Source organism: Cydia fagiglandana, chromosome 18, assembly GCF_963556715.1.
Source record: "Cydia fagiglandana chromosome 18, ilCydFagi1.1, whole genome shotgun sequence".
In the NCBI taxonomy this organism is placed as follows: Eukaryota; Metazoa; Arthropoda; class Insecta; order Lepidoptera; family Tortricidae; genus Cydia; species Cydia fagiglandana.
The window spans coordinates 6,586,167-6,597,239 of NC_085949.1; the positions used below are offsets into that span (position 1 = coordinate 6,586,167).

The window sequence follows — 11,073 nt, forward strand, 5'->3', positions numbered from 1 at the left end:
AATAGATTTACCGTGTTTTAGTACCACAATAACAAACAAAAAATAAAGCTAGCCATACATGTAGCATATGAAAATGGGAACAACAACGAGACTCTTTTAGTAGAAATAAAAACAAAATGTAATAAATTTTAAATGACAGCGTTTTACACAAAAATAAAACGCTAATTAAATAACTTACCCTATTCGGAACCTAATAATAATATTGAGAATGGCAACCCTGTTGTCGGTCGTATTGTCCTTTTCTAGCATATACGTCCCTCTCTCTCCCACACTCCCACCACACAGCAGTTTGCTTTTTGGCGGTTGTCGCAAAAACAAATTTCCAACTCATTGTCTCAAAATTACACCAGGCAGGATTAAAACTTTAGGTTCCGAATAGGGTAAGTTATTTAATTAGCGTTTTATTTTTGTGTAAAACGCTGTCATTAAACAACTGTACCGCTATTCGGAACCTAATAATAATATTGAGACGTGTTTGTTATCGCCTGGTGGTGGGAAGACGCCAAGCCAATGTGATTATACATGTACTTATTATGTATATGTAATATTATTATATTATGAGTGTTTAATTAATTATGCAGTACACCCTTTATTTTAACACCTGTGAGGAGAGAGGTATTTAGTAAAGCATACAATTTGATATTCCATTATATTATGATTATGATACTAACTTAACATTTTGTATACGTACTTAATGTACTTATAAATGTTCAAAAAGAATAAGTGAGTCACCACAAGGGTGCTATACTTAATTACTTAAATGTAGGTATGTGAAAACTAGGTAAAAGAAGATGTGATAAGTCAGTCTACTCTTCAAAGAGCATACAACATCTGTTATAAGGAGTAATGTAATTCAAGTATGAAAAGATAAAAATAATAACGTACTAGAGTAGTTTTTATTTATAAGTCGCAATTCTTATCAAATTTGATAATAATTATCTATAATAGTAAAGTAAGCAGTTGCAGGAATATAACAAGGACAGGACCTTTCTTATTTCCAGAATCCCTCGGGATTAGGTAGACGAATATTTTAATTATTCGTTATATCACTATCACCACAAACAGAGTTAATAAAATTAGGTACTTATTCAAATGTCATAGGGAATCACTAAATTTATTTAATGACTGTAAGCCATATACTTGGTTATAGGTTATAGTTATAGCTATAAAATGCATTTAACCCTTTTATATGCTTTACTAACGAGAACGCAAGTCACTGTAAATACATAAATAAACCTTACTTAAAAGTGTGAAGGTTAGGTACTATGAGAGCTTAAGCCACAACACTCATTGTTCACTGCGCTGTGGCACTAGTTATGACGCTTTGTGGTGTTCTTGTGTAGAATTGCCACAGAACTTTATCAATAATATTTGCAGAGTCATTCTAATTAAATTCATGTTTAGCTATCATAACCTTAATTTTACTCAATAATTTGTATATATGTAGTAAGAGTAGTTTCTTAGTGGTTTACTTTATCTGGTGCCTACTGGTAGACATAAGCCTTAAAACTTTATTGGTTCTGACCGCTAAAGTGGCTTAATTTCTGTAAACTATTCATAGACATTGCTTAATTCTGAATATTCAGTTTTCTCTATTCAGTGTGTAAATTATAAGGAATCAGATACTTAATTCGAAACCCTAGCTCATCGCATAGGTGCTTTTAACCGAAATTGGAAATTAAACGAACTTACCTGTAAGTGAAGTTCTATTTCAATTATATTAGCTGCACAAACTTCGAAATGATAATTATTTACTTGTAGTAGGCGTAATATCATTCAGCCTCTGGCCATGTTAAGTATTCAGAGTACCTAAAATTTTAAAATTTCTCAACGAGAATTCAAAATTTTGTATCAGATTTCTGAACGCATAGTCGCGCCCCCGCGCGCGCGCCGCTTCTGTCGCCCTCATTTAGTTTAGAGTAACAAGCCAAGACATAATACTTTCACTGCCAGTGACCCGCTACCTAGGCAGGTTCTCTAGTCTTAGGCGCTTGTCGCTACAAAGCGGAAAACGCATATTATCAGCTTCGCTCGTAGCTCGCGCTGGCAGTGAATATGCCAACTGATATGACAGCTTGGCCCGCAACTCAGCAAAGCCAATATTATCTTAAACTTTGACAGGGATTTTTCACTATTAAAATCCCTGGTTGTCTCAGGACAACGCGGGTACTGGGCGGGAGGGATTATCATTTCGAAGTTTGTGCAGCTAATATAATTGAAATAGAACTTCACTTACAGGTAAGTTCGTTTAATTTCCAATTATTATTACGCTGCACAAACTTCTTCATGATAATTATTTACTTGTAGATGTTTAGAGATAAGTATTCAAAGTTTGTTTTGGCTTTGTATTACTTACAATAATGAAATCAATGATTTATGATTTCATTTTTAAAGTAGGTACCTTTTTAGTTATCATCAACTATTTTCAGTATATATGTATATTTAGTTAACAACATTATTTAGAGATCTAGTGATCATTATAGATATAGAGATCATTATTTCATCAAACTGCCTGTCATATGATAATTGAAACAAAATTAATTTGTTTCTTATTAATAGGTATTTCATTAATAGCACCAAGTACCACTTAAAACTCAATTATTATAGGACTATCAAAGAAATCAAATGTTAGCATGAGATGCAATTTTTAACGAATTCAACAACTATAAGCAACTCTTGATAGTGTGTTGCTGCTTACAACCTTTGGTAACACGTATTTTCTCATTAACTAGATAGTAAGGATATATCTTTATATAATTATTAGAATTAGATGGAACTATGATTATGAAATTGAGCAAAATTATTAGAAGTATAATGTTTTTGTAACTCCTAAACGATTTTGCTGCTTGTCAGCCTGAGCAGCCTTGTCAGGCTGCGCATAATGGGTTAAATGAGTGGTGGGATTAAAAAATATCAACACCACTATTTTTTAAGAGTAGGACTTAGTCCATCTACAAATCGTTTAGGAAGAGATTTTTTCTTTGAAATAGACATAGAATTTTATTGCTTGAGATGTAGTAGGTACTTATAGAAATTAGGAGTTAACATGCAATTTTGCATGAGGTTTTTGAAGGCAATAATATATAATCACTAACAATTTTATAATCTACCATCACGAATATTATCATTCATTTATATATAGCTAACCAATGTTTAGCTTAAGCAACCTTACTCAATTTCAATTTAGTTTTATCTTGAAAAATTAATTTTGAAGGTAGCAAAGGTTACTGTAATTTATAAAGCCCATAAAGGTCTTTATCAAAAATCAGAATAAAGTTTCATATTTTATCAATTTGAGGGTTTGCACGTTGCGTATAATCACAATGGCTAATAAAAGAAATAAAGTAATTTTTTACTTTTTCTGTCTGTACCTAATGAAATATTTTCATTAGTTGGTGACATTGTTGATAAGTAATTTAAGACTGATTAAGGTATCAGCTCACACTTTAATGTTGAGGTGGGTGTAATCTAAAAAACGTTCTTCCTAAAATGTTCAATTGTATCATTTGAGGAGAGCCTATTCCCCAATAAAAACCCAAGAACAGATTTACAGAAAATTACACTTCTATACCTAGCATAAGTAATGCTATTAAAACGGCAAGCACTTCTGGAACAGATACCATAAAATAATGTAATTATTTTCACAAAATATACACCAGTATTTCAAGTGTTTAGGCATCATGTTGCTTGACGGTGTTGGGCGCAAGGGATTACACCATACTGTTGGCCTCACCAATCAGAAGTTCCTCCTGTCTCCTCCTCCTCTTCCCTGCTCGTTCAGAGATGGCTGATGACACTCCCCGGATAACACTGGGATAACCATGTTGAAACTTGAAATCGGTTAATAGAATAAGTTTATTTAATTGAGAGCTGGGGCTCTTACTCTTTACAATTATATGTAACATATACTTATAAATATTTTGTTAAACTGAGTAGTTTCAGTGACCGTGCCTTCTGGTTTTCCTATAACTTTAATACCTTAGATTTCATTTCAAATTAAAGAAAAGCATAGATAAAATAATTTTTATATGCATGAAAACGTGAAAGCATCTACTTATGTAGAAAAAACATCTGGGTTACTTCACCAGGATATATGTATAGCGTTCACATATTTCATCTGCACGGCTACCAATAACTCGATAGGTATATGAAGTTGCAAAATGTTGCAAGACATTTCAAATTTGTATTAAAACTTTGTATTAACTCTAAAATCCCCAGTTATCACTTAATAGCTTTATAGCACAAATATATCATTTAAGTAGAATATTGTAATGTCTTTTTTCGCACCACTGCAAAATGTTCCTAGCCATAAAAATACAGGATTTAATTTCACCTATTCGGTTTATAAATAATTGCGATAGCTGTGTTGTCAAGCTGTGCTCTCAGAAGCATCTCACAATCTGTTAAACCGGAAAGAAAGTCTTTAAACATAAAAGACCACCATAAGCTGAACAAATTTAATGTAATATATATTCTTTTTGACTCCTTCCATAATCCAACAGCTAACTCATTCTAATCTGCCGCCCCAGCGTGTCAATAAACTATTACTGTAAGTAAGTAAATATCTGCAGAAAGTATATTTATAAATCTTTATTTTAATGAGCCACCAAAAAAAATGTCACACTAGGTTTCCTTAAAATATATTGAATTTAGTATACTTAAGTATGTATTTTTGTCTTTTCAGCTCTTTAACCCTTAAAGCGTTTGTGTAAACATACAGATAGCCAAACTTATCCTATAACTATACAAACAACCAATTTATATTAGCAATGTACCAATTTATAAAGGGCTTTATCTTTTGATTAACTTTGAATTTTTTCCCTAGTAGGTAAAGAAATAAATCTATATAGTAGCCAGCTTTCTGAGGTACTAAGAAGCTAGTTCCATTTGATTATAACTCCACATAGGTAATGGTACCAAGACTAAAATTAAGTGTGTCCTGTATAAGTACCTACATAGTATAACATTTGTTATAAGGAGTATCAACAATAGATATATCTATCATCTAAACAGTCTGTGTGTGTATGTGATCTTAAACACTTCATAAAAGGTCTGGCACATATATCTAGCTAGAGAGATATCTAGTTTAATAGTCTAGGTATGTTAAGACTAAAAACTGAAATCTCATCTTTCCACATGAAACAGATATGTTTTCTACATTCAAGAAATCAAGTAAAACATCTTGGAGCTAGTGCTCATTTAACAATTTTGTGTTCTTAGTTTCTGGCAATTCTAATATCTTGTTAACTTAAAACCGCTCAGTTGCACTACCTAAATGTGCTTATATATTAATATATGGATCTTGCCTATAGGTACCTATAAAGTGAACATGATTTTATAAGGTCATCATAGGCATATATTTGTACACACAGTATATACCTCAGTCACATATTTTTCTAGTATTCGACTATCAATTTCACAGAAGTGATCATATTTCGGAATACTTGTAGGTGTTGGCACAGATAAAAAAGGAACTTTGTATGAGATAGACCAGACAAAATCCTTATATGTGAAAAAAGGTAGGTTAGGTACATACAATTAAGTAAACCACAGCTTTTAAGAATTTGTTCTAAATGAACACAGGCTGTTGTGATGTCGCTGTGTGCGACCACTGTGGCGACCACATTGTGACTGCAGAGAGGAAAGTCTTGCTCTGCTTCCTCTTCCTTGCTTTTGACCAGGGGTTTTTGTATATTGTTATGTTTAATAAATACTTTATTGTATGAAACAAATACAACAGCAAATCATACGTTAGAAAATATGATTGGTATTTGAGCCTTTGAAGTTTAAAGTGCCAGGCTTACGGGCTGGGCTGCCGGAGTTTAAACTTCTTCTGCTAGATTTTCTTAAAACATCACTTGTCAACAGCATGTTTAAAAGATTTAATAAACCTCTTATGCCATTTATTATGATTCAGTATTTAATTTCAAAAAATGGACAGAATCACTTAGAAGTGACAATACCTTCTTATAGCTGGTACAGTACACAATTTTTGAGAGCTAAATCATCACAGTCAGAGAACAGGAAACTTTATTTTGTACCATTTCAATACTTAGCCTCGTTCCCCACTGGCAAGAATCTCGCCAGCTGCAGGTTAAGTCTGTGGGTTCATCTTTGGAGGACCAATAATTTCTTACAGCGCAGAGTAGTTTTTTGTAATCTTGTCCGGGTCATACTTCTTTTATAATGTTCTTAATTATTTATCTGTAATCAAACAACAACACTATCCTATAAGGATTTTTCCCATAATATCCAAAATTCTGGTGCGTCCCTCCGACAATGTCAAGGTTTGCTCGCTTAATTCTTCGCTTGCTGACATTAGAATAAGTAAGTACCTTCTTAATTTCACCTACTTGAAGATGAGTATATATCAAGAGACGGCCTAATCTGGCATACCACATGATTAACTCATTAGGTTAAGAGCGGTGTCTAGTCTAACACGCCACAAAACCCAGTAGGTAAGTTTATCTAGCAAGACTTGTAGGTGGCTTATAATGCACCCTATTATCAGGTAGGAAATGAGCAATGTCTCAGTGTTGTTGGCAAGGAATATGTGACAATATCCCCTGGCTATTGGCAGTGAACGCACCTAGTGTAGTACGCCAAAGTTGCCAAATGCGAATATCAAACAGAGATGTCTAGATTAACACTCCAAAATGATTAGCACAGCCATTTTATGCAGTTAGAAACAGAGAATAGCGCTACAGAATGCATATGCACATCATAACCAAGTACAGTCAGCAACCAGTTGGCTAGTTATAACACTCCAACGCACAGCACTAACACCAGATAAAAATAACTTAAACAAATCATATTTTTTACCTGATTATAATTAATGTTCCTTTTCGGAATATTATGTGTATTAAATAATTAACCGAATGCTGGCACTATTGGAGAGCGAGGCTTACATCTGGATACCGAGCGATATCTACTTCTCTACGCCGCTGGCGGAGATAGGGATCTAGATGATGCAGAATTGCAGACCTAGAATAGGTTGAAGACCATGATCCATCGATCGGTATGTAACGCGTCTGGGCCTTTTCCAACGAAAGGACGCCGTATTTGGATTTGAACGCGTATGCTCTTGAATCTTCTCCAATCTTCTTATTTTTTCTTCTATTCCGCAATATTGGTAAATAAGATATACTATTTTATTTTCTTCTTTACATATTTCGTCCTTTATTTGATATAAATACTTTTTTATTTTAATAGGACGTAATGGCCGCGGCTGCATGAAAAACGTCAATGAGGGCGACAGAAGCGGCGCGCGCGCGGGGGCGCGACTATGCGTTCAGAAATCTGATACAAAATTTTGAATTCTCGTTGAGAAATTTTAAAATTTTAGGTACTCTGAATACTTAACATGGCCAGAGGCTGAATGATATTACGCCTACTACAAGTAAATAATTATCATGAAGAAGTTTGTGCAGCGTAATAATAATACAAATTTATGTGCTTATTTCGTGATTTTACATTATTTGCTGTGGGAAACCAGGGGGTTCCCGACCATTTGCCGGGCGCCTGTGGCCCCAAAGCCACAGCGCAGAGGCCCTTTAAGAGGGACCTATTTTATCCAATGCTAGAATCAACACTTTGTCGAATCTATTAGATATTTAGGTATACTTATCCTCCTTATGAACTAAGGATAATTGTTACTTGTTTATATTTCAATAATAGCAAGATTGTAAATTATTTTATATTCTGAAATATAATATTACTTAATTTGGGCCAGTGTACTTTTGTATACTATATCTCTGGCCTACTACCTACTATATAGGTTAGTCTAATAACATCCCGCCTCCTGGGAGGCAATATACAGAGTTCTTGGATATATATTCACGATATCGCTAAGTGTGTGGATCTAGTTTTCCGACACTTGACTGCATGAAATTATTGTGTACATTTTTTACAGGTCTCGAGCAAGAAGGGTACCTATATATAGGTTGAGGTCCTTAACTTGTGGATTTGGTAATAGGAGCAAGACACAGACGGGGTGTAAATTAATTGATCCACCATGTTTCAAGAGATTCATGTGCATTGATGCCTTCAAGTTACACTGTACAGACAGACTATATAACTCTTTTGCAGAGTTTTGCCAACATATTATAATATAATATAAATGACTGCATTTGTTTGGGTGTACTTGTTCCACGACAAAAACATATTTATATATATTACAATGTATTTTTGAAAAGTACTCGCCTTTCAAAATAGCTTCGCCTTTTCGCAAGGCTTGCTGCTGTTTCACATTGTGCAAAGCAAACAGTATCGCAATGCTATAATTTTGTATAAATTGAGAACTAGAGGGTCATGCCCTAGACGTGACCGCCCAGAAGTTATACTAGAATCGTTCGTGCAAACCATTAAGTCACTGTTTATTAAAAACCTTATGACTGGGTACATTACATTCCACGGTGGGTACATTTGTTAAACGTATAGTATCAAACTATGACGAATAATGTTAAGTGAATTAAGTGATAACAATATTTGGTCCGTGCATAGAAGCACGTGCCTTTGAGATTAGTGCATGGGTAGTTTAAAATAAACTTAATCTGTGCATAGGAGCACTTACGATCAAGGTGGTTCGAATCCTCAAGGTTCACAAGGCAGACATAAGGGTGTAAAATAAATCATTCATAAACGCCCCGTTAGGTCAGTTTTGTACATTTTTATTTCCAACATGCTTGTGCAGCACATGACAATTTTCCTATACCATGCCAGTCAGGGATATAATAATTAAATAGGTACCTAACCTTGGTTATGTCGTGTACCTACATAGGTAGGTACTCGTAAAAATGTTAACTGAAAGACTAGTGCTCTCGAGGCAAATATAATTTATATTAATTTCTAGTCTGTCATAGCAGGCATAGACTTCAAAGGTTTTTAGATATTCATAGGGCCGCTAAACGGAACCCTTTGTACACCTTGAGCAGGCTGTTTGTGCTCTTGTAATTTTATTTTCACACCATCAGTGATATTAAACATAGCTTATTTCAGAATTGAACCGTAAGCTATGTTGTGTCGTGAGCTTAAGTGAGCCTGATTTAATTAGAGTCCACAGATTATCTGGACCTTGGAGGATTGACCACACCTTATTCTAAATATCAATATTCTGTCTGGGCTTATGGTCGAATTTAGGTGACTAAATCTCTTAGTATTATCTATGCCACCAACGTTATGAGGCTTAGCGTCTCTAGACCACAATTTTATATTAGGGTGCAAAGATTTTTTCATCTTTAAAATAAAAATGAGTCGAGATAGGCCTGGAATCTTAGGTTATTTCATATCTATTATATTATAATTTTAGAAATGTTAATTATTCCAATTTTGAGTTTAGCCAATAGGGTATCCGGGACCCTTAAAATAGATTGGTAAACAAAAATGAAACCTCGAATAACGTAACCTATTTCGACTGATTTTTACCCAGAACATTATTTTGTTAGAACCCTTTTCACTTGTCCTTTGTCCAAAAGGAGGTATTTACATATTCATCTTTGTTATATTTTTATGATTGTGGCCTACTCGCTCGCCTGTGTTATGACCATATCATTTAATTTCTGACATGCCTTGCGCAGGCTTATATAGGTTGTAATATCATCATCAGTAACTTGACATCAATTTGTGAATGAATCAAAGATTCTTTGGCACACCTTACGCAGGTGGAAACATGGCAGCCTTGCGCAGGCTTAAATAGGTACACAACATATTGGTATCATCACAAATAACTTGACGTTAGTTTGTGACTGAATAAAAGATTCTCTTAGGCACACCTTACGCAGGTGGAACCATAACAGACATAGCTTAAGAATATCATTCAAATGAAGTTTATGTTTATGGGTAATATTCCCTTAGTTGCGAGTTCTTCGCTCGACAAGGGGAAAGGATTTACTTTAATAGGCACTTTTAGAAAGTGTCATTCACGGTGACGAGATTTGCCATGACTAAACTTTAACTCTACAGTTAGCGAATATAATTTGAAATTATGAAGCAAACCATGCGTCTTCGTCAATGAATCAATCTAAACATTCCCATATTGTTAATGCCCTTTCAAGTCACAGGCTTCCGATTTTATTTAAAACGTTTACAAGTGTAGGTACTATTTATGTAGGTAGGTAGGTAGGCTTAAAGAACCGTCTTGTATGTACCTATAGTTACATATAGAATGAATAATCAAGTTATTCAAATCCAAAATAATACAAGCACATATAGCAACTACATGCAAGAGTTCTTTTAAGCTGTTAGTACCTGTTATTTATTTAAAGAGATACCTATCTACCTACATTTTAACCATTTTTTTTTTTTTTTTTTTTTCAAAATCTAAGATCTAGTTGGAGAGATGTAAATTGATAAGGAGTGAGATACTTAAGGATTTCCATGTCATTCTTGCGCAGAGCCATGCTAATATATCTCTTTATCTAGTCAGACTTAAGTTTACGTACTGCCGAAGTACTCACTTTCCACAAAAATAAATGCAATTCTTGCGATGTAGGTTTGTTCGTTACCTTGTGTCCCTCAGAGCGGAAATAGAAGCCCCGCGAAGCGGGGCTTCGTCGACTCCTAAGCGGGTACACGTTATTTATCAGCAAGTTTATTACCAAAAATGCAATATTATATTTAACCCGGAACGGGATAAACCGACAAGTTGCTGATAGATACTTGGACAGATAAACCCTACACGTCTATAAGCTTCTACCTTAATACGTAGGTTCTACGTAACACGTATTAACTATCCGATCCTTTCGTATTCGAAAACACAAATCACTTGAAAACTGAAGGGTATGCCTCCACACATCACCATTTAAGTGTTATACCTAATTTCAACAGTTATTATAGACACACAAAGATTTAAAGTAATTAAGTAATAAGACTCTGAAGAGACTTAATGTAGGTATAATATTAATTAAATTCTAATGGTGACAAGTGCACGCTTTACCAGCTCGATGTGTTTTCTACCATTATGTGTTTTAGTATTTTCATTAGCATAGCCACGGTGCGCGCAGGCAGCCTTTGAAAACTTACACATTACTATTCCGGATCGTTTTTATTTGCTAGATAGTTTAACGGACACTAAAT

At 34.4% G+C, this 11,073-nt stretch overlaps 1 long non-coding RNA gene across 1 annotated transcript; it reads right to left on the reverse strand.

The window, feature by feature from the left end:
* Positions 1 to 4,443: 4,443 nt before the first annotated feature.
* Positions 4,444 to 7,226, reverse strand: LOC134673334 (uncharacterized). Its single transcript, XR_010099462.1, has 2 exons — positions 6,823 to 7,226; positions 4,444 to 6,204 (listed from the first exon to the last, which is right to left on the reverse strand). It is a non-coding gene; the product is annotated as an uncharacterized LOC134673334 (long non-coding RNA).
* Between the last annotated feature and the right edge of the window lie 3,847 nt (positions 7,227 to 11,073).